The sequence below is a fragment of the Canis lupus genome, chromosome 2 (genome assembly GCF_011100685.1).
Source record: "Canis lupus familiaris isolate Mischka breed German Shepherd chromosome 2, alternate assembly UU_Cfam_GSD_1.0, whole genome shotgun sequence".
Lineage (NCBI taxonomy): Eukaryota > Metazoa > Chordata > Mammalia > Carnivora > Canidae > Canis > Canis lupus.
Genome location: NC_049223.1, coordinates 76,230,055 through 76,255,028, shown reverse-complemented (window position 1 = coordinate 76,255,028; position 24,974 = coordinate 76,230,055). Strand labels below are relative to the sequence as shown.

Below are 24,974 nucleotides of genomic sequence, written 5' to 3'. Positions count from 1 at the left end.
CTGGGGTGCCGGCTGAAGGCAGATCTTCAGCAAATCTCCATCTGTTTCATCTTGATGCCCTCAATGCAAAGATGAATTCTAACTGCTACCAGGCCAGAGAGGCAGGCAGCCACACACTCTGAATTCAGGGTGGCTCCAGCCCTGGATTGGGGAGTTTCTTCCAACTGGCTTTGTGCTCACTTGGATCTTCCTCTGAAGGTCATTGCCACCAAGGTCATCGGCAGTGCTGCATCTCTGGGAAGCCAGAGGTATTTGCTGGTTATTGGATGATATTTCTTCCAGCGTCCTAAGGGAGCCTCAGTTGTGTGAACGCCAGGAAGTCTGAAATGCCTGCATTGCTGAAACTGTTGACATCATCGATGCCCAGCTGCTCCCTCCACTGCAGGTGCTTTCTCCCCTCTTCTACTGAGAATTATTCCCTACCCCCACCCCCACTCCCTAGAAGAAGATGGAGATGCATTTAAAGGGGGCATGAGTGTTTAGTCAGGATCTTCTAGAATCACTGGAGCCACCCCAACATCATTCTCACTGGCTCGGGGTCTCACTTCTGGCTCTAGGCAGGTGACAGCCACAACCAGCCAGTTGATGAAGCCAAAGCTATGGAGACACCTTTGCCTCCTACCTGTCTTTCAACCTCCCCGGGTCTTCAAGTCCTGGAGCTATTTCCCCTCCCAAGCCTCTCTATCCACTTTCTCCACTACCTCTCACTCCCACCCTGGTCAAAGCCACATCATCTCAAGCCTAGGCACCGTGTTAGCCAACCTAGTAGCCTGTCCAACAGCTTCCAATCATATCCTGTGTGCTCTCTTTGCAATTCTACAACTAGAATGATTATTCTTTTTTTTTTTTATTTTTTTTATTTTATGATAGTCACAGAGAGAGAGAGAGAGAGGCAGAGACACAGGCAGAGGGAGAAGCAGGCTCCATGCACTGGGAGCCTGACGTGGGATTCGATCCCGGGTCTCCAGGATCGCGCCCTGGGCCAAAGGCAGGCGCTAAACCACTGAGCCACCCAGGGATCCCTAGAATGATCATTCTAAAGTTAGAATATGATCTCCCTGCCTGAAACCCTCCCCTTCATTCATTCAGTTGGTGAATCATTCACTTCTTCAATAACAATGTTTGGCCCACCACATGCCAAACATTACTGATCATGCCATTAGGAACACATCAAAACAAAGCCCATGCCCTCATAGTATTTATCTTCTAGTGCACGTGCATCAAGAAATATATAACTCAGGGGCACCTGGGTGGCTCTGTTGGTTGAGCATTCAACTCTTGATTTTGGCTCAGGTCATGATCTCAGGGTTTTGGGATCGAGCCCTGTGTTGGGTTCCAAGCTTGGCACAGAGTCTGCTTATCCATCTCCCTCTGCTCCTCTCTCCATTCACTCTCTCCTTCTCTCTAAAATAAAAAATAATAATAAAAATAAATAAATAAATAAAATCTTTTAAAAAATCATTAGAAAAAAAGAAATATACAACTCAATGTGTGATAGGAAATACAATAAAGTGGAGGAGATAGAGAATGATAGGATGGCCATTTTCTAAGAGTAGTAGGGGAAGGTTCTCTGAGGACCATTTGTGTAGACTCCTGAACAAAGTGGGGGCCTGGCCAGGTGAAGATGTGGAATCTCAGAGAACATGTGAAAACACTAGTTCTACAGTACATCAAACCTTGTTCTGAAATGCTAGAAATGGAGAGTCAGGTGTGGGTACAAAGACAGACAGAGAGAAATCTAGAAGAGGATAGAGAAGCCAAAAACACGCCTGCACCTGTCTGGAGATTAGATTTATGACAAAGGGGTGGGTGGTGATCTTTTTGCTAAATGGCTTGGGGTAAATTGAATATGTAGAAAAATATTTATCTCCTATCACTCCCCCTGCCCCCCTAAAAAAAATCCAAGTGTGTTGTAGATCTTCGTGTGACAGACAAAACAATAAAACTTTCAGAAGATAGTATAGGAATATTTATTCTCATGACTTAATGGTAGGAAAAGATCAAATAGCACCCCTTCTGCTTGGGGGAAATTCCATCATCTCTCTGAGCCTTGGTTTCCTCTTCTTTAAGGTGGGGGCAACATTATGCCTCTGGTTATTGTGAAGCTTAAAAAAATACCAAATATTGGGGCACCTGGGTGGCTTAGTGGTTGAGCATCTGCCTTCAACTCAGGTTGTGATCCCAGGGTCCTGGGATAGAGTCCCATGTCGGGCTCCCCTCGGGGAGCCTGTTTCTCCCTCTGCCTATGTCTCTACCTCTCTCTGTGTCTCTCATGAATAAATGAATAAAATATCTAAAAAAAATAGCAAATACTGTGCTTCAGACAAAGCTTGAGGCAGAGCTAGAGAATATCACCTCCGTCCCTTCCTGTTACTCTTGCTCCACCTTTCTTAGCCACACCCTCTCTACAAAGCCTTCCCTAGGGAAGGAAGTCAGGTGGTGGGATTTCATTACCAGAACCTTCCAACCTCCATACACCTTCTTTTGTTTAAAAAAAAAAATGTTTCCAAATAAAATAAGGTAAAAATTGCACACATGTACCAGAGTCATTGGTCCAGGTCAGAGGTGGTCTGTAGCTGTCCAGATGGTTTCAAGGTGAGGTTTCCAGACCACCTTTTGGAAAGCACTGTCCTGGAGCAGGAGGGAGCATGGACACTCAGGTGGGGATGAAGTTGGACAGACCAGGAGAAATGAGACGCTGTAAGATGTGTTCTAAGCCAAACCTAGGTAAAAAGTGCAACAATTTCAGTGCAACATATCACAGTTAGTGAAAAACAATATCCCATAGGAGATAGTATAAAGTTTTCTGAGTACATAAAACTTAGCAAAAAAAAAAAAAGAGTAGGCTGGTCATCCTTGCAAAAAGCTAGGTATTTAGGAAAACGTGTATTGGCTGCACAACCTTGAGCAAATGACTTAACCACCCCGTTACTCTGTTTTCTCATCTGCTAACTGGACATTCTACTCTAACTACCTATTCATCGGGTTGTCGTAAGGACGAAGTGATTTTAATCGTATAAAGTGCTTTAGCATGGCTCCAGGTACATGTCAGCTATGATTGGGATCACCACCAGCACCTTTTTATAGAGAACATGGACCCCTTTGAGACTGATGAAAAACGTGCACATGTTGCACTCTCAATTCAGCACACAATTTTGGAGGTTCATAGATTCCCTGATACCCATTCCCAGTAGTGGGGGAGGGTCATGTAGAAGGAGCTCAGAACCCTCCAGCTCCAGATTCAACTAGAGAAGCTCCATGTTCGCCTGTTTCATGCACCTGCACATCATATTTCTAGATGTGATTTCATTTGAAGAAAGGCTATTTTTTAAAGTATGAAAAATGCTGGGGCACTTGGGTGGCTCAGTCGGTTAAGGGTCTGCCTTTGGCTCAGGTCATGATCCCAGGGTCCTGGAATTGAGCCCCTCATTGGGCTCCCTGCTCAGCAGGTAGCCTGCTTCTCCCTCTCCCTCTGCCTGCCACTCCCCCTGCTTGTGTTCTCTCTCTGTCAAATAAATAAATACGATCTTTAAAAAAAAATATGACAAATGCTCATCTTTCCCTTCTCGCTTTGAGGATGAGGCAACTGAAGGTTAGAGAGGGGAAGATAGATACACAGCCCATGGTCATAGAGTAAATTAGAGACAGAGTCAGGACTAGAGTCCCAATCTCTCATCTCCCAGGTCCGCAATCCTGCCCTCAGAGAGAAATTTAAAAAGGAAATTGGCAGAGTCCTCCATGGGTAAAAATGGTCCCATTGGAGTGGGCACAGCTCAGTGGACGAGAACATATGTCTGGGAGACAGGCCTGGGTATAAATCTTGAATCAGCCACTCACTCACCTTGAGTAAGTTTCTTAACCTCTCTGACCATCAATTTCCTCGTCTCTACAATGATTTAAAAAAATACTAAGGTGTATCAAAAGCCCTTCCTCGGGAAGGGGCAGTGCTGAGTGTAAAATGGAAAAGGCGACTGTGTATAAACAGTTTGGCATCACTTTCAAACATGTCTTAAAACCTTCATGACCCCACATGTCTGTGTTCCTTCTGGATAAAAGCCTTGAGTGATAAGACAGTTGCTAAACAAATCTGTGATGTTGAAGGCAAAGGTGTGCTTGATGGGAAAAGAGCATCAGGAGCCCCTGGGGAACAGGTGGGGGGAGAGCGGGGAGGCTCTGCAGGGCCTCTGCACCTGTTCCACTAGTTGTGCCCTGGATGCTGCTCTCTGGAAGCCTCCATCTGGCTTTGACAAGATAATTCTGTTGTTTTATTTATTGCTCATAAACCGCATGCTTCTGGGAAAGAATTTTTGAAACACTCTAATAATATCAACGTCATAGGATTGTTGTGGATGTAACGAGATTCATTCTGGGCTTAGCACGGAGTAAACGTTTAATATGTGTACGCCAATTTTAGAAAGGTGAGGGCACTGTCATCCTGAAAGCAGAGACAAAAATTTTGAGGCATGGTCTTCGTCATTTGCCGCAGAAACCCCAGCACTGAGCCCAGGACCTGGTGCTTAGTAGGAGCTCAATAAACCTCAGGTGACTAAAGACAGAACTGAAAGTTAACCGCAAAAAGGAGAAATGCTTTTTAGGTTGATTATAAGAAATATATTGAACGGAACAGGAATATAATAGGAGTATAATGGAGAAATTTTTACAAAACTTCAGAGAATTCCTCATTCATGCAGTCAATGCACATTTAGTGTTTTCTCTGGTCCAGGCACTTTTCCTAATGTGGGGACGAGCAGTGAACAAAAGAGACAAGGTCTCTGTTCTCATGGAGCTCACCTTCAGGGTAGGGTTGGGGACAGATAATGAATGACATATAATATGATATAATAAGTGCCATGTAAAATAAAGCAGAGTAAAAAAAAAAACTAGGGACTAAGGGAGATGCTGTTATATACAGTGAAAGCCTGTCAGAAAAAAATGACTTTTGAGCAGACATATGAGTGAAGCCAGGTGAATATCTGAGGGAAGAGACTGCCACACTCAGAAACAGTTGAAAAAAGAGCAATTGCATTTCATCCAGTACCTAGGCCTCATTTTCAATGGACTGAAACAAAATAAAGACTCTGTAGCGCCTTGCCTGAAAGTTGAACAGAAATATCCTCAGCATGAAAGGCAAACCTTTAGTTAATCTGTTTTTGTTGTTATTGAAATCTTAAGTACCTCCTTTATCGCAGATGGCTCAAAACCTGCAGGGAAAGAGATACTTTCGGAACACAATTCCAAATGAAAAACAAAAAAACCCCAGCAATGATAATGGCCTCACAAGAAATAACTTGAAATTGTGAGTGCGTTGCTTGATGAGATTAAACAGTTGGAGGCAAATGATGCAAGCCCCAAAGAGGAAAATATTCATATGAATCATTACAGAAATCCCATGTTTTAGCACATCAGACTCTGCAATTTTATGCTTGGGGAATAGTCATCCATTCATTCAAGAAACATTGTGGAGCACCCAATTATTTGTAAAGCTGGGTGTTTTGTGACTTAAAAGATGAATTGAGCCCAGATCTACACTTAAGGATCTTTCATCTTGCTCCACGTTGGCACGTAGTTATTATTTATTTTTAATTTATTCTTTTATTTTTCAATTTAAGTTTTTCTGTTCATCTTCCACTTCTAGTCCATTCCCCCATCCCCACAGGCATGGTTCTCAGGCTCTGTGTCCATTTTATTTACATTTAATACATGCATTTACGTTTTAAATGCATATATTTCTATTTATACCAAACAACATATGGTATTGTTTTGTGTGCATATTTCGTGTAGGTAAGTGATATATTGCCATATATGTCATTCTGTTTCTTTGAGATCTGTTCATGCTGATAAACATAGATCTAGGCCACTTCTTTTGACTGTTGAGTTGTATTCCATTATCTACATGTATTATGTTTCATTAGTAATTCCTTATTGAAGAACACTTAAGCTATTTCCAACTCTGTTATTATAAACTAATGCTGCAGTAAACATCCTTGAGCATATCCCTTTGTGTTTAAGCAAGAATTTCTCTGGGGTTTATAAACGAGACAGGATTTGCAGTATAAACTGATGTGCACTTTGTTGTTATCACTAAATATTTCCAAATTGCAAAATGCACCAATTTTTCTTCCCCCTACCAGTGCATGAAAGTTGCATATTCCCCACATCTTTGGCAGTTCGATATTATCACATATTTCATCTTTGGATGCAAAGCAATATCTATTTCTCACTTTATCTTGCATTTCTGTGATTATTAATAAGGTTCAACATCTTTATCTGTTTGTTAGCCATTTAGGTTTCTGAGTTCCTCTTCCATGAATTGCTTGCTTTTCTTTCCATATTTTTATATAGAAATCTCCTTTTTTCCCCCTACTTTGCTGATTTCAGATACTAATGACCGTCATACGTATTGGAAATATATTCACCCATTTTGTTGTCAGTTAACTCTGTCTATGGTGTTTCTTTGTTTTTGTTTTATTGGATAGCTACTGGCTATCCCCAATAACTTCTCTTTTTTGTAGTTGTTGTTAATTAAAACAAACTGATTTTTAACTGGATACAAGGCTTTCTGACATAAAGACTATATTTCCCAGCATAATTTGCAGGGTGTGACAATGGAGCTAAGTTCCTGCCAATAGGACATAAGAAAAGGTATGATGGAAAATTTGCAAGAAATATTCTTAAGGAGAAACAGCTCCCTCATTTCCTCTTTTCTCCTCACTGGTTGGTGTATTGGAACATGAGTTTGGAGCCATGTGCTATCAATAGGGAAACCACAATAGAAGGGCTGGGTCCCCGATGCCAGCCATGAACCACTTATTTCCAGACTGCTTACTTCTCACAGAGCTAAACCTAAATCTAACTCATGTGAACAAAAATCTTTCATTTAAAATAGTCTAATCATCCCACCCTGACAATAAAAAAAAAAAATCATCAGACCAGGATTGTTTTGCAGGGAAATTCTACCAAACTTTCAGAGAACAGCTAGTTCCCATATTATTCAAGTTTTCCCAGAGAAGAGGGGAGGGAAAGTCACCTAACCAATTTATGAGTCTAGTTAAACCTTGATATTATAGCAGATAGGGACAGTATGAGGAAAGATAATTTTAGGCTGGTTTTATTTATAATTATAGATGTAAAATTCCTGATTCAAACAACCCCAAATGGGATTTAGTTTAGAAATGCAAGGATGATTTAGCATCTATCAAGGTGTTTCAGATTAAAGGAAAAAGTATAATATTTCAACAGATACAAGAAAAAGATCTGTTTATGATTAAAGTAGCCTTCTTAACCTGATAAAAAATCTCCAACAAAAACTTACAACACACATCATATTTAATGAAAAAATACAGACTGCTAGTTATTATAGAAATCAGACAAGTACACTTCCCAATACCATTACTGTCCAAAAGAGATGGACTGGTGGGGGAGGTAGGGAGGAGAGGTGTGGGAGAAGCAGGAGGGGTGAGGGAGGGGGAGTGGTATTGCTTATTAATCACGTTTCTCAAGAGTGCCTAGCACTTAATAAGTACTCAATAATTATTTATTGAATGAATGGGCGAGTGGATATTTTATACAAAGATTTTTCTTCTTGTGCCATTTTAGGCATTTCATATTTTTCCAAGCACTTCTACTTTTTGCTTAGGTTTTCCAGTTTTTTTGTATCTAGATTCTCATAACAATAGCAGACATGTTGACGGCCTCACCAGCAGTCATCTCCCAATACTTCCATTTTTCTCCAGTTGGTCACATATGTCAGGAGAGTGTAGCCCCCTGCAGCCTTGGAGAGCCATTTGGACAGTGACCCAGATCTGGCCAATGCCAAACACAGTGGTTCCCTGTTCCTTGTCAGCGATTAGCTTAGACGTGAGTATATGCTGCTATAAGGCGAAAGAGTACAGTTGGCCCTGGACCAACACAGGTCTGAACTGCATGGGTCCCTGGATATGAGGATTTTTTTGCAATACAGTACTGTAAATGTTTTTCCTCTTTCTTAGAATTTTCCTAATGAACATAAGGAAAAAACCTTTTTTTCCTAATAATATTTTCTTTTCTGTAGCTTACTTTATTGTGTAATACATATGACATACAAAATACGTGTTGATCGACTTTGTTATCCATAAGGCTTCCACTCAACAGGTGTGTTATTAATAGTTATGTTTTGGAGGGAGTCAAAGTTATACACAGATAGATTTCTGGCTCAGTCGGTTAGGGGCAGCTGACTCTTGATTTCAGCTCAGGTCATGATATCAGGGTCCTGGGATCAAGCCCTGCTCTGGGCTTCCCACTCAGTGGGGACTCTGCTTGAGTATTCTCTCTCTCTCTCCCTCTGACCCTCCCCCCCACATTCTTTCTCTATCTCTTTAAAATAAATAAATAAACAATAAATTAAAAAATATTTTATTTATTTATTCATGACAAGAAAAAAAAATTTATTTATTTATTCATGAGAGACACAGAGAGAGAAGCAGAGACACAGTCAGAGGGAGAAGCAGGCTGCCTGTGGGGAGCCCGATGTGGGACTTGATCCCAGGACCCCGGGCTCATGCCCTGAGCTGAAAGCAGATGCTCAACCACTGAGCCACCCAGGCACCCCTCTTTTTTTTTTTTTAAAGTAACACAGGGGTACCTGGGTGGCTCAGTCGGTTAAGCATCTGACTCTTGATTTTGGCTCAGGTCATGATCTCAGAGTCATGAGATGGAGCCCCTGTCAGGCTCCACACCCTGCTGGGCTCCACACTCAGCAAGGAGTCTGCTTGAGATTTTCTCTCTCCCTCTTCCTTTTGCTCATCTCCCCCACCCTTTCATGCACCCACTGTCTTTCTCTAAAATAAATGAGTAAATATATTTTTTAAAAAGTCTACACAGATTTCTGACTGCATGGGGCTGGAATCCCTAAAGTCTGCATTATTCAAGGGTCCAACTGTATATGGTAGAGGATGAGGGGCTTGAGCAAAAGATTTTTCTTCTCTGACAAGATGAGAAGCCTGGACCCACTAAGCTATTTTGTGTCTAGGAGGGGAGCTCATCTGTGGCTGAGTCTGCTGCACTGAGGATGCCAAAGTACAAGGATGAAAGGAAACTTGACTTTGATGTCTCAATGAAGGTCTAATTCACCAGTTCCCGAATTATCCTACTTGTGCACTTCCTGTTCTCTAAGGTAATAAATTTCTTATTCTGAAAATCAGGTTAGATCAATTCTTTTTTTATTATTTGTAGCCAAAAGCATCCTGATACAGCAAAACTCTTTTACAGTTTTTATGTTTTATTTCAATAGCATTAAAATTAAATAAGAATTTCCATTTCTGCTATAGCTACACTTATGTATTCATTTTTATTATGCATTTTGTTTATTTGTTCGGTCTTTGCTAAGAGTTTGTCTATCTTAGTTTTAGGGGTTTTTTTTTTCTTCAAAAAGCAACTTTTGATTTCGTTAACTGCCCTCCCTCCCCATTTCACTGATACTTGGCCTTCTATTATGTACTTTTCCCTTTCTTCTTTGGGGAAATTTACTCTGTTATTTGTTGTTGTTGTTGTTGTATTTAGCTTCTTTAAGATTTACTTCATTTTATTCACACTTCCTTTTTTTTCCTGAAAAATGCATTCAAAGTTATAATTTTCCCTACAAGAAATGCTTTAGCAACATCTCACTGATTTTTACACACCTTTGTCTTTAATAGTATTTCTTATTCTCCCTTATTATATTATCTTTATCCCATGCATTATGTAGAGGTATGATTTGAAATTATCAGACATATGGAGTTTTTTCAGCTCTCCTGTTTGTTACTGATTCTACTACTTATTGCATTGGATTTAGGCAGCTGACCAGGATGGTGCGGATTCTTAAGAATTTATTAAAAATTCCTTTGTAGCTTAACATGTAACCCATGTTCACCTGTTTCATGTGATTTTGAGAAGAATTTGTATTCTGGGTTTGAGGATGCATTCATTGTTCAAATGTTCTTTATCCTTGCTTTTTTTTTTTTCCTGCTTTATCAATTTCTGAGAGGGGTGTGTTAGTATCTCCAACCACCGCTATAAATTCAGCTATTTGGCCTTGTAAGTCTATCAATAGGTTAATATATTTGGGGGATCCCTGGGTGGCTCAGAGGTTTAGTGCCTGTCTTCAGCCCAGGGCGTGATCCTGGGGACCCGGGATCGAGTCCCACATCAGGCTCCCTGCATGGAGCCTGCTTCTCCCTCTGCCTGTGTCTCTGCCTCTCTCTCTCTCATGAATAAATAAATAAAATCTTTTTAAAAATAGTTTAATATATTTGTGAGCTATATTATTAGATGCTTCTATGTTATGTCTCCTCAGTACAAAGTTCTTTTTACTGATATATGTGATCTTTTTTGGTCTGTATGGATGCTTTGATGTCCTAGTTTCCTTCTGATTTGTATCTGCTTGGTATATATTTTTCATCTTCTTAGGGTTTTTTTTTTAAGATTTTATTCATTTATTCATCAGAGACACAGAGAGGGAGAGAGGCAGAGACACAGGCAGAGGGAGAAGCAGGTTCCATGCAGGGAGCCTGATGTGGGACTCGATCCCGGGACTCCAGGATCACACCCTGGGCCAAAGGCAGGCACCAAACCACTGAGCCACCCAGGGATCCCCCAAATATATTAAGCCTCCCCCTTCTTGAGTTTTTAAAAAGATTCTATTTATCTATTGATTTGAGAGAGAGACAGAGCGTGCACCCGAGAGTGCCAGCAGGGGTGGGGAGTGAGTGCCAGGAGCAGAGAGGAAGGGAGGGAGACAAGCAGATTCTGCACTGAGCAGAGCCTGTTGTGCAGCTTGATCCCAGGACCCCGAGATCAGGACCTGAGCCAAAGTCAAGAGTTGGATGCTTAATCGACTGAGCCACCCAGGCAACCCCTCATCTTCTTTTCATGAATTTGTTGAGTAAATAATATGTTTCTGTGATTCAAACTCAGAATAATATTAAAGACATATAGTGAAAAGTTCTGCTCTTACCCAGTTTCCATCCACCCGGTACCAGCTATCATTTATTTGCCTCTACACACTAGATTGGCTCTACTTTATGTTGCCTTGTGATACTGGAACCAGACCCTGTAAACATTTGTCCTTTGGCAGATGGCATAATGTTAGGCCTTATCAGCAGAGGGTGCAGAGGGAAACTGCAAGAGAAGGAAGCTTGTCTTCCAGTTCTGGGGCTCTGCTTTCTGGCTCCCATAGTGTGATGGCTTCCTTATCAGCCTGCACTTCTCTGTCATAGGTATGCAGGAAACCCAGTGGTACACAGACACCAGCATCCCGTGGGCTACAGCTACACCTTCTCCTATAGATGCAAATCTCAGCTTTGAGGGGTGAGGGCCTCTTCCAAGATTTTTTGTCCTAGAGTACACTCCCTCAGCCTTGGCATTGGCAGCTACTCCCCACACCTCTGCCCATGTGGTAGCCACTAGCCAAAGGTGGCTACTTGAATTTAAAAATAAAGCAAAATCAAATTAAAAATCCAGTTCTTCAGTCACAGTAGCTATATTTCAAGTGTTTAATAGCCACACGTGGCTAATGAATGGGCAGTGAAGACATAGAACATGTCCAGTGTTGCAGAACATTCTGTTGGACCCACTGATTCAGAGGTCTCGCTATTGCTCTTAGGAGTTAATCTCCTTTATCAGCTAATAATTCTTTACATTGTACTAGTTAATATTATGCTAGTTATATTACTAGCTAATAATTCCTTTTCTTTTCCCAAGCCCAGCCTAATGTGGGGCTTGAGCTAATGATCCTGAGATCAAGAGTTCAGCTGAGACCAAGCAACAGACACTTAAAGGACTGAGCCACCCAGGCGCCCCACTAGATAGTGATTCTTCACGTTAAAGTTTCTCCATTCAGATTTCCCTGGTTTCCTGTCTCCTCATTAACCCTAACTGGCACACGCTCCATTTGTCATATTATCTTTTCAATGTTATTTAAGCAAATATAAGCAAATGCAAATATATATATTCTTATATGCACACACACATACATACATACACTCATTTACACAAAAATAACAAACCATGCATACAGTGCAGTAGTCTGACAAACTACTGCCAGCAGGCCAAATCCAGCCCAATCTGGCCACACCTGTTTGATTATATATCGTCTGATTGCTTTCCGGCTACAATGGCAAGTCAGCAAGTGGAGCAGATGCAACAGAGATTGCATGGCCTGCAAAGCTGAAAATATTTAGTGTCTGGCCCTTTACTAAAAAAGGCTTGTTGATCCCTGTTCTATCTCCTGCTTTTTCAGTTTCACAATATATAATGGAGTCCTTTCCTTATAAGGGTTTTAGAGCTTCCTCACCTTTTTTTTTTTAAGCTGCATAATATTCCATTGAATAAATGCATCACAATATACTTAAGCAAGTTTTTTTTGGTTTAGATTCCATTTTGTTCCTATTTCATGAATTATTTCAGGAAATAACCTTGTACATGCATCATTTTGTATACATGCAGGTACATGTATAAAATAAATACCCAGAAGTGAAATAATTGGGTTAAAGGGAAAATGCATTTTTAAAAAAGATTGTATTCATTTATTCATGAGAGACACACACAGAGAGAGGCAGAGACACAGGCAGAGGGAGATGCAGGCTCCATGCTGGGAGCCTGATGCAGGACTTGATCCCCGGACCCCAGGATCACGCCCTAAACCGAAGGCAGACACTTAACAGCTGAGCAACCCAGGGATCCCAGGGAAATGTAGTTTTAAATTGTGATAAATATTGTTAATCTACATAGGAACTGTACTACTTTATATTCCAACCTGCAGTGTATGACAGTGTCTGTTTACCATCACACTGTCAAATTCCAGAATTTTTCCTAATTTTATATGTTAAAAAAAGATATTTCAGGGTGGTTTTAATTTGCAGTGCTCATAGTATGAATGGGTTGAGCATCTTTTTGTGTATTTATAGGCCATGTGTGTGGTAGGTCTTTTATGTCTTTGCCCATTTTTCTAAGATTTTTGGGAGAGTTTTGTTCTTGCTCTTATAAATTTCTAGAAGCTCTTCATGTATTAGGAAAATTGATCCTTTTAATATGAGTTGCAAATATATTTTCCCAGGATGTCATTTGTATTTAGACTTTGTTCATTTTTTAAAAAGATTTTTATTTATTCATGAGAGACACAGAGAGAGAGAAAGAGGCAGAGACACAGGCAGAGGGAGAAGCAGGCTCCATGCAGGGAGCCCCATGTGGGACTGGATCCCGGGTCTCCAGGATCACACCCTTGGCTGAAGGTGGCCCTAAACTGCTGAGCCACCCGGGATGCCCCTTCATTTTTTTTTTCATGTGATTAAATTGGTCAGTCTCTCTTATTTGGTTTTTGGACTTTGAGTCAATTTGAAAGAATTTCATCACCTCAAAGTTGTAAAGGAGTTTGCCCACTTTTCATTAGTACTTTAACATGTATAATTTTTTAACTTTAAATCTTTGATCTATTTTTAGTTACCCCAGCATAAGATGTGAAATACAGATAAAACATCTTTTTTCAAATGATTACCCAATTATCCCCAAACCACCAATTATAAAATGTACCTTTTCTCTCTTACACTTTTAGCATATACTAAATTTCCGTGTGTAATTTTGATCTATTCCTGGACTTTTTATTTTGTTCCATTGGTTTGCCTATTTGTGTGCTGATTGCCCATTATTCTGGTTGCTGAGGCTTTAGAATATAGTTTAACATCTAGTAGAGCTGGTTCTCCATATTCTTTGTTGTCTATTTTTCCATTTAAACTTTGTAATCAGTGCAGCCCGGGTGGCTCAGCGGTTTAGCGCTGCCTTCAGCCCAGGGTGTGATTCTAGGGTTCCGGGATCAAGTCAAGTCCCACATCGGGCTCCCTGCATGGAACCTGCTTCTCCCTCTGCCTGTGTGTCTCTGCCTCTCTCTATCTCTCATGAATAAATAAATAAAATCTTTTAAAAAAATAAACTTTGTAATCAGCTTCTTTGTTATTTAAGAAATGGTAATTTTTTTTTTTTTTTTTTTTTTTTTTTTTTTTTTTTTTTTTTTTTTTTTAGAGAGAGAGGTTAGAAAGAGGCCGAATCTTAAGCAGGCTCCATGCCCATCATGGAGCCTAATGTGGGGCTCAATCTCATGACCCTGAGGTCATGACCTGAGCCGAAATCAAGAGTTGGACACTTAACTAACTGCGCCATCCAGGCACCGAGGTATGTCTTTCTGTTCAGGTTTTCTGTTGTATCCTTCACTGATATTTTAAGTTTATACATTGGTATTTTTTCTTTTGCTGCTATTAAATACAGTCTTTTCTTCTATTACCTCTTCTAACTGAGTTCTGTGCAAAGTTTACATATTGATGCATCAATCATGGTTCTCCAGAAAAAAGAAACCAATAGCTTAGAGATTGAGACTGAGACAGAAATATATGAGAGGAGATGTATTTTAGAAATTGGCTCTCACAATTACAGAGGCTGAGATATGCACTAATATGCCATCTGCAAGCTGAAGAACCAGGAAAGCTGGTGGTATAATTCAGTCCAAGGCCAGAGGCCTGAAAACTGGAGGAGCTTATGGTGAGACCCAACAGTCCAGGAAGAGACCTTTGTCTTCTAGTTGGTTTCTGTATATTTGTTTAAATCATCACCACCTTACTTTATCACCTTCCCCTTCCTTTCTCTTCCTCCATCCCCTCTAGCTTTTTCTCCCTTTTCTCTCATTCCTTTTTTTTTTTTTTAAGATTTTATTTATTTATTTGAGAGTGAAAGAGAGAGAGAGTGTGTGTCTGTGCAAGCAGGGGCAGAGGGAGAGAGAGAATCTCAGGCTGACTCCATGTTGAGCATGGAGCCAGATGATGTGCAGGGTTGGATCTCACAACCCTGAGATCATGATCTGACCAAAGCCCAGAGTCGGCCGCTCACCCAACTGAACCACCCAAGTGCCCCTCTCATTCTTTTTCTGATAATTGGTTATTCAGGAAATTCTTTAGGGTTTTCCAGGCATAAAATCATATTATCTCTCTTTTCACTTATCTGCTTGTGTAGAGTAATACATCCAAAATAATGTAAAAAAAAAAAATAGTGGTGACAGTGACCATCCTTGTGTTGTCTCTAAGTTTTAGAGAAGAATGCATCAGGGTTTCCCCATTAAGCAGATGCACTGTGCTAATAGTTTTCCTCTTAAAAGGAAAAATCGATAAATTAGATTTCATGAAAATTCAAAGCTTCTGTCCTTTGAATGACACCATGAAAAATATGAAAAGGCAAGCCAAGATTGAAATATTCATAATACATAGACCTGATAGAGGACTTGTATCCTTATATCCAAAATATATAAAGAATTTTTATACCTCAGTAATAAGAAAAATAACATGCAAAAGGAAATGACAATGAAAACCAAAAGTGGATACCCACTTCACACCCATTACAGTGACTACAGTTAAAATAACTGACAATACCAAATGTTGACAAGGAGGCGGATTAACTAGACCTCTCAGAATTGAAGTTGGGAATATAAATGTTACAACCCCTTTGGAGAACTCTTTGGTTGTTTCTTATCAAGGTAAATAAACAAGCTACTACATAATCTAGCCATTCCATTTCTAGGTGTGTACCCAGGAGAGATGAAAACACATGCCTACACAAAGACTTGCACACAAATATTCACAGCAGCATCATTCATAATACCCTAAAACTGGAAACACCCAAGTTAACGGGGTGAATGAATACATAAATGGTGGTCTATCTATAGCAAAGGGCCCTGCAATTAGAAGGAATAAAGTATTGATAAACTTAACAACGTGGATAAAGCTCAGCTAAGTTATGTGGAGTGAAAGAATCCAGGAACAAAATACTGCATACCATATAATTTCAGTATATTAAATTCCAGAACAGACAAAAGTCATCTATACCGAAAGCAAGTAGATTTGTTGCTGGAAGGGCTGCAGAAGGGCAGTTAAATAGGGAACGGGCACAAGCGAACAGTGCACTTTTTCAAGTGATGCAAGCGTCTCAAGACTCTGGTTTCTAGTCTAGCACAAAAGAACCTTGGAAATAGCTACTCTGTTCTAACAGTAAGAATCTGAATAAACTGAAAAATCCACCCTTCTTAGATCCATCAGAGAAGTGAGGTCACAGAGCAAACTGCTGCCCCCCACCATGGAGAGACAGACAAACAAAGAGAATCACAACTCACTTGAGCAGAAACCTTAATGGAAACCAGCGTAGGGACAGAGAAACCTGAACTGTAGTTGATAAAATGTTGGAGGGTCAGTATAGACAAGTCTGAGAGTTAAAAACTCCGGGGGGGGGGGGGCGGGGTGTCTGGGTGGCTCAGTGATTGAGCGTCTGCCTTTGGCTCAGGGTGTGACCCCAGGGTCCTGGGATCGAGTCCCACAGTGGGTTTCCCACAGGGAGCCTGCTTCTCCCTGTGGAGTCACTCTGTGTGTCACACACATCCCTGTGTGTCACTCAGGAATAAAAAAAAAAAAAAAAAAAACTAAAACAAAGCAAGCAAAACCCCCCCAAAAAAACTCCATAGGGACCAGTCATGGGGGAGGGTAGTCTTGTTGGTTTTTGTTAGTTTTACCTTCTAGAGCTCCACTAATGAATACCAGAGAGAAATCCCTGGTGCTTTTGCCAGGGGGAACGGAAAGGAACAATTTTGAAATACACCAGAGCATTCTGTTCTTAAGACTAAGGTCTGCCCTCATTAGGGAACCATTTAACCAGAGTCTAATCTGTTGAGGTTTCATCTGAGAGCCTAACTGACCTGGTGGAAGGAAAATACCCAGCTCCAACCCACTCTAGTTATCCTGTACCACTTAAGGGGGCAAAGAAATTCCAGAGTTTATATGGAAAGGCAACAGACTCAGATTAGCCGACTCAATATTGAAGAAGGAAAACAGAGTTGCAGGACTGACATGACTCAACTTCAGGACTTACTGTAAGGCTACAGTAATCAAGACTGTGGAATTGGCAAAAGAATAGATCAATAGAACAGAATAGCCCAGAAAAAAAATCTATATGGAGTTAACTCATATTTGAAAAAAAGTAGAAGAGGCAATACAATAGAGCAAAGATAGCTTCAACAAATGGTGCTGGAAAAACTGAACATCCTCATGCAAAAAAAGGAATCTAGACACAGACCTTACTCTATAAAATTAGCTTAAAGTGGATCACAGATCTAAAAGTAAAATGCAGAACTCTAAAAGTCCTAGAGAGTAACAGAGGAAGAAAATCTAGATGACCTTGGGTATGGTAATGACTTTTTAGATACAACACCAAAGGCATGATTCGTGAAAGAAAGAATTGACAAACTGGGCTCATTAAAATTAAACTTTCTGCTCAGCCAGAGACATTATCAAGAGAATGAGAAAATAAGATACAGACTGGGAGAAAATATTTGCAGAAGACATACCTGAAAAAGGACTATTATCTGTAATATACAAAGAACTCTCAAATCTCAACAATAAGAAAACAAACAACCTCCTGAAGAAATAAGTCCAAGGCCTTAATAGACACCTCGCCAAAGGAGACATACAGATGGCAAGTGTATGAAAAGATAGATGCTCCACATCATATGTCATCAGAGAAACACAAAGCAACAATGAGATGCCACTGTACACCCATTACAATGACCCAAGTTGAGAATAAAGACAACACCAAATGCTAATGAGGATGAACAGATCTCTCATTCATTGCTGGTGGGAATACAAAATGGTACAACCACTTTGGAAGACAGTTTGGCGGTTTCTTACAAACTACACATGCTCTTACCATATACTTCAACAACCGCTCCTTGATGTTGACTCAAATTCAGAACTTATGTCCACACAAAAGTGTGCACACGGATGTTTATAGCAGCTCAATTCATAATTGCCCAAACCTAGAAGCAATTGAGATGTCCTTCAATAGGTGAATGGATCAATATGCTATGAATCATATTGATGATGGAATATTATTCAATATTAAAAAGAAATGAGCTATCATGCCTGAAAAAGACATGGTGGAAACTTCAATGCATATTGCTAAGTGAAAGAAGCCAATCTGAAAAGGCCACATACTGGATGATTCCCACTATATGACATCTTGGAAAAGACAGAATTATAGAGACAGTCAATAAGTCAAGGTTAACAGGGATTGGAGGCAAAGAGTACAAATATAGTCACCATTATAGTATCACACAGGAGAGCAGTGAAATTCTTCTGTGCGATACTATAATGCTACATACATGCCATTCTATATTTGGCCAAACCCATAGAATGTACAACAAGAAGAATAAACCCTCATGTAAACTATGGACTTTCAGCGATAATGATGTGTCAACGTAGATACAATAACTGTAAGAAATGTGTCACGCTGGTGGGGATGTTGATGGTTAGGGGAGGTAATGCATGTGTATAGGCAGGGGGAATACCGGAAATCTATGTACCTGCCTCTCACTTTTGCTGTGAAACTAAAACTGCTCTTAAAAAATAAAAATGTTCTGTATCTCAATATTGCGGTGGTTACACAGGTGTATGCATTTGCCAAGACTCCACTTTAAATGAGTACATTTTCTTATATGTGAATTATGCTTAATAAAGTTGATTGTAAGTGACATGAAAAACTCTGCTGGCTTGCATCTGCAGAAGGAGGTAAAGCATATCGAAGGAGGCCAGAGAATGAGGACATTACAGTAGGTGAGAGATAAAGGTCAACTGGACTTTGGCCATGGAAACGGAGGATATATATTTAAGAGGTAAAATCAGTAAGATTAGGTGACTGATTGAGGTCAAGCAACAGAAGTGTCAAGGGCAACTTCCAGGTGCCTGACCTGAGCAATCGGGCAGAGAATGGTGGGTGGGTTGTCCTTTCTGAGCTAAGTTGCTGAAGAGGAGAAGCAGGTTTGGCTGGAAAATCATAGCTTCTGTGGATGCTCCATCTCCATGGAGATGTCAATTTCATTTCATCATTCTAAATGTAAAGCACCTTTTGTTTAGGGGGAAACCAAGGCAAGGGATGCATTCACAATATACGATATTGGTAAGACAAGACCCATAGAAAGGCTCCAGATTCCATTGGCTGGGCAGCCCCTTTGCAGCAAGGCGGTCTCCCTCCTCCGCGTCTTTTGTCTTTTGTGCCGGATGGATGAGCAGGCGCCTGACCTTTCTGAGTCATTCAGCAAATTCCAACAGCTTTCTCATCTGAGACTCACTGGTCTCCACTGGGCAAGATCTGAAGACCAAGCTTCATTTGGATTTGAGAAAAGGGTAGTGAAATTTGAACACATAAAAAGCCAGGAAAAAAGATTGCCAAGGCCCAGATACCTACTCTAACAAATAAAAAGCGTATGTCAAGCATCTAGCAAACTTCACTTCAACAAATACCGCCACCGCCTGAGGGAACAGCAGAGACATTTGACCGGGCAGCAGCTGCGGAGAGAGGGTGCTATTTAAAGACTCTGCTTTTGCAGCCCAAGGACTCTGGGTTTAGGATTTGATTAGAAGGCGGAGAACAGACACAAAGACTGAGAAAAGAACCAGATTTGGGGAAAAACATCACCGGGTGGTTGGCTGCTGGTGTGAACCCTGAGTATGTGAAATGAGTTTATTTTAATAAAATTATGTCTATGTCTCTCTGAGTAAATTAAATGTGTTAATTCATGGAAAGCACTTGGAACAATGTCCCGCACATAGTGCAATACTGGAGGGAAACTCATTATTATCGTTACTATCTGTCCATGTACCCACCTACATATATACCCAGGGATGGAGAAATGCTCAGCTATAATGATACGTTTCTGCTAAGTGCTAGGATTTATAGTGATTCTGTTTTTAAATCTCTCATTTGTTTTTTTTTTTTCCTGTAATCCTTGAACTCTTTATAATGGACATGTATATTTTGTAAAACCCCCAAGACATTATTCTGAGGGAAAAAAGTGAAGACTCTGAAGTCAGACTTCCTAGGTTTAAATCCCAACTCTACTGCTCAGAAGCTGTGTCACCTTCTCTGAATCTGTTTTCTCCTGCATAAAAAAGGACACTAATGTCACCTATCTCTTCGGGGGAGGGGGGGATGATGAGAATTCAATGAGATAACCTAGATAGAGCGTGGCATGGTCCCTGGCAGAGACCAGGGTGAGGTAAATGATGCCTGGCTGCTATTAGCAGTAGAAGTGGTGGAGGCTGTTCTATTTCCTATGGCAGGGATCATGTTCTATTCATCTCAGTGTCCTTGGCATGTAGGAGTCAAAAACAACTGGTAATTTTGCTGGAGCCTCCTCAGGCATCAGCCTGGGAATATTCTCTTGTCACAGTAGAAGAAAGGGTGAAAAGTTCTCAAGTACCTTCCTCCTTCAGGTCAAGGTTGGGTCTGTCTGACGATTGGGAAGCACAAGTTATTTCTCTAAAATCCTTGAGGCTCTCTGGAGAGATGAGGTCCTTAGAGGTTCCTGTCCTTGTTTTCTTATTCTCCCATGTGATGGCCAGCTGGGAGCCAGCACCATTATTTCCATGACCCTATGCTTTTCTTCATGAACTATAGGCCAGGCAGTCCCTTGGGAACATCTAATAAAGCAAAACCTCAAGTAAGCAGTCATGGAGAAACTGCAGCCACTGACCCATGACTGTGTATGAGTGTGTTGAGGGATGGCATTTTTTGTCAGAGCTAAAACACTCCTTCGGAAAGAAAGAGTCCTTCCTATATTTCATAAACATATATTCCTTTTAAAATAAGAAATGCAAAATTAAGAAATCCTGTTCTTTGCAACTGTGATCCCAGGAATTCATGTACGTGGTAGCCACATTTCTCACGTCTTCTCCCAGTCCCTGTAGCATGCAGAGCCTTGTTAAGTGGAACAGGGAGGACGGATCGTGGCTTCAAACTTATTTCTATTGTTTCAGGTATTTGAACCTCAAGCTACTCATTCACCTTTACATACAGTGCATTGGCATTAATACTGGTTTGCAAGAAACAAATCCATTAATTCGAGAAATATTGTTTGAGCGCCTACTATGTGGCAAATACCACGCTAGGTATTTTTGGTTTGTTTGCCAAATCTGGCAACTCTGTAAATTGAAGGCTTCTATTATTTTTTTTTAAAGATTCTATTTATTTATTCATGAGACACACACACAGAGAGAGAGAGAGAGGCAGAGACACAGGCAGAGGGAGAAGCAGACTCTTCGTGGGGGGGTCGGATGTGGGACTCTATCCCAGGACCCGGGGATCATGACCTGAGCCGAAGGCAGATAGATACTCAACTACTGAGCCACCCAGGCGTCTGAAGGGCTCCTGTTGAAGATGAATGCAGAGATGGTGGAAATGAATGATTGGGGGCACAGCATCCGTGGTGCGGCTCTAGTGACTACAAAAGTGACTAGACGTCAGGTCTAGTAAAACTGACCCTGCATGTGACAGTGACGCGTGAGTACAATAGTGAAAGTGACTAATTGGGCAGTAAGGAGGACAGCTGTGTACCCGGCAGGGGCCTGCTAAATACTGGCTCGACTATGGGGCAGTGAAAGCAGCTGAATGACAATGACAATGAAAACAACCACAAGGCTGACAGCCGGGCGCAGAGTCCAATTGCTACACTGCACAGAATTTTTCTTAGTTTGTGGTCATGGACAGGGGTCGCCTATCGGACAGTGACAGTAAAACAATAATGAAGCCGACGACAGCGACAATGCAAGTGACAGTTCTGCCCCGCAGATTGCATGCACTTGTGATGAAAACCAGGGATGCAGTGGGAGTCAGCCTGACAATGACAGCTCTCGGAACGACCGAGTATTGACATTGTGGATGTAACAGCTGTAACCACAGAGGGAACCCGGCATTGTACTGCGACTGCTGGATTTGGGCGGCATGACTGGCAGTGACAGAAAAATTGGCTGCGCGTCAGTGACAGAGTGACAGTGTGAGGTTCAGTGGGCCAGCACTGATGTGACTTAATTTGTCTGATACTGTCTGGATCTGACTGCATCGGTTGGGCTGTACGAGGGCTGCAAACAGGAGTTCCAGCGTGGAACGCTCACGGTGCAACAAAGCGTGTGAAAAGAGAAACTGAGCAAAAAGGCTCTGATCACCCCCGCCCGCCCCCAAAAAACACCTGCCCCTAAATTCCTTAGGGGGAGGAGGGAGAGGCGGGACTATAGCCCTTCAAGACGCGACGATTGGCTGACACGAGCCCGTTAGCCTATCACGGCCGAGCGGCGCCGAGCCCGCCCACCAATGAGGACGCGTCTGGGGACGCGGCTCGGGTCACGTCTCTGCTCTGCACGTGAACGTGTTTTGGAAAAACGCAGAGCAACCTTTTTGCGTCCATTCGTGAAATAAGACCGTGACCCGGACATTGCCCCCGCAAGAGTCGGTAGAACCCCACTAAAAGTCTCCAAAGAGGGTGTGGGGGAGGGAGGGCGTGGCTAGGGGTCAGAGGTCAGGGAGCCCCAGCGCCCCGGCGGCGGCGGAGGTCGCGCGGGACTCAGGCCCCGCCCCGCGAGACCCGCCCCTCCCCCGGCACGTGACTGTGGCGCGCGCGGGGCAGGCCGGGCCGCCCCCTCGCCGCTTACACTCCTTACGCGCCCGCCTCAAGATGGCCGCCTTCTGGCGTCTCTGGCGCTGTTGAATGGAGAAAGCTTTATTGTTCCCTTCGGGCAGGAGTGTTCGTGTGTCCTCTATGGCGCTGTCAATAAAGAACGGCAGTTTGAATCGGTGCTGAACAGGTAACCATAGAAACGGGGCCGGGACTCCGCGTGGAGACCCCTTGAGCAGCCGAGGCCCGAGAGGCGCCGCACAGGACGGGCGCGCTGAGACCCTGCGGCGAGGCGAGCTCGGCGGGGCTCTGCCCGGGCCCGGCGGCCGGCTCTCCCCGGGACGCGGACCCCCGCGCGCGGGCTCGGCTGTAAGTGCCCGAGGGGGGCGCCGCGGGGCGCCGTGGGGCCTGCCCGCCGCCCGGGGCCTGCCCGCCGGCCGCCGCCTGGGCCTCGCCGCCGCGAGCCTCCGACCCGCTCTCCTGCGCCGGGCGTCCGCGCACTCGGCCTGGGCCTGGCCGTGGGGTTTTTTACCTTTTAAACGGTTGCGGTCGGGGGTTAGCGGGGGAGAAGACTTTAGTGTGATTTGTGAAACGTATATGAAATCCAATTTTAGTGACCCCCCCCCCCCCCCCCCCCAGTGAAGTTTTCTTGGAGCGCGGCCATGCGCATCGTTCGGTGCCGTCCACGGCTCCTTTCTTCCCGGAGTCGCTGCAGCGACACAGGCAGAGACGGCGTGGCCCGCAAAGCCCGGAATACTGCGGCCCGGCCCTGCCCCCCTGACCTGGACCCGCGTGGCCCGGCGGTTGCTGTGATCGCTTCCCACGGAGCGGCCCCCCTGCACCTAGAGCTCGACCCCCTGCACCTGGAGCTCGACCCCCTGCACCTGGAGCTCGACTCCCTGCACCTGGAGCTCGACTCCCAGAGCTCTGCTCTCAGTGATCCGTTATTCAGCGTGTGAAGTGTTTCCCCTATTTTATTTTTAAAGATTTTATTTATTTATCAGAGACACAGGCAGAGGGAGAAGCAGGCCCCACGCAGGGAGCCCAACGTGGGACTCGATCCCAGGTCTCTGGGATCACGCCCTGGGCTGAAGGCAGATGCTCAACCCCTGAGCCACCCGGGCTGCCAGTTCCCCTATTTTAAACAACAGTCACCATGCATCATCCAGCGCTTGCAATAATAAGCCAGGCGCCTTATTTATATTCATACCCAGAGAGTTCTGTTTTTTTTTTTTTTTCTGCTGACAACACTTCATGAGTAAGTGCCCCTGTTTCCCCCCCCCCCCCCCCAAAGAGAGGAAGCCCAGATTCTGAGGTTACACTTCCTTAAGGGTGCACTAGATTATAGGTCTGGCACCTTGAGCCCCCTCCAGGGAGCCCTCTGCTTGGTAACCTACCTCCTGCTGCTCCAGGCTGCTTTCTCAAGTCTCAACCTGGGGCTCCTTGGTTCTTCCTTGAACTTGTATCACATCTGTGTGTGGTTTATGGAGATATAATCAGAACCTCAAAGGGAAAGTTTGTTTTTGACTTAGCTAAAGGACAAACATGTCACGCCCTGCTTTTTTTTTTTTTTTTTTTTTTGAAGATTTTATTTATTCATGAGAGACACACAGAAAGAAAGAGAGGCAGAGACACAGACAGAGGGAGAAGCAGTCTCCATGCAGGGATCCCGACGTGGGACTCAATCCCAGGTCTCTAGGATCACACCCTGGGCTGAAGGCAGCACTAAACCGCTGAGCCACCTGGGCTGCCCTGCTTTCTAATTTAATAGATGCCTTTCTTCTATGGCAGTAGTTCCCAAACCTAGCGATTCGTCACTAGTTTAACAAATGATTTCAGAACACCCCATGCCTGCCTGCCTGCATGCATGCATGCTTTCATGAATCATTCAAGTATTTGTTGAGCACCCACTATGTACTAGGGATGATTCAAATCCCTGGAAATAGGGATCCCTGGGTGGCTCAGCAGTTTAGGGCCTGCTTTCAGCCCAGGGCGTGATCCTGGAGACCCGGGATCAAGTCTCCTTACAGGGAGCCTGCTTCTCCCTCTGCCTGTGTCTCTGCCTCTCTATGTCTCTCATGAATAAATAAATAAGATCTTAAAAAAAAAAAATCCCTGGAAATACAGTGGTGAACAAGATGAACATGGTCTTTACCCTTTCACGGAATTTAAATTCAGTAGGGTCTTGGACAGATGGTATGTGGGTAGGCAAAAGTAATTCTAAAAACAGGTGTCATAGCATCATAATAAAATTAGTAGTTAATATTAAATGATTTCTGCATTGCTAATACACTACTGCTTTATTTACATGGATTATCATTTAGTCCTCATGCCAACACTACAATAAAGGTAGTATTAATATTTCCATTTTAAGGGACGCCTGGTTGACTTAGCATTTCAGCATCTGCCTTTGGCTCAGGGCATGATCCCAGTCTCTCTCTGCATCGTGCTTCCGATGGGGAGCCTGCTTCTCCCTCTGCTTTGTCTCTGCCTC

At 42.8% G+C, this 24,974-nt stretch overlaps 1 protein-coding gene and 1 long non-coding RNA gene across 4 annotated transcripts in view; one reads left to right on the top strand and one right to left on the bottom strand.

Moving 5' to 3' along the window:
* Positions 1 to 1,027: 1,027 nt before the first annotated feature.
* LOC102153519 lies at positions 1,028 to 24,025 on the bottom strand. The gene is made up of 3 exons (XR_005356036.1): positions 23,878 to 24,025; positions 2,542 to 2,723; positions 1,028 to 1,404 (listed from the first exon to the last, which is right to left on the bottom strand). It is a non-coding gene; the product is annotated as an uncharacterized LOC102153519 (long non-coding RNA).
* Positions 22,490 to 24,974, top strand: part of ZBTB40 (zinc finger and BTB domain containing 40) — a 70,111-nt gene continuing 67,626 nt past the window's right edge. For all 3 annotated transcript variants that reach the window (XM_038531670.1, XM_038531669.1, XM_038531671.1), the window contains exon 1: positions 22,490 to 22,670. The gene's annotated coding sequence lies outside the window, so the exon portion shown is untranslated. The remainder of the gene's footprint in view (positions 22,671 to 24,974) is intronic.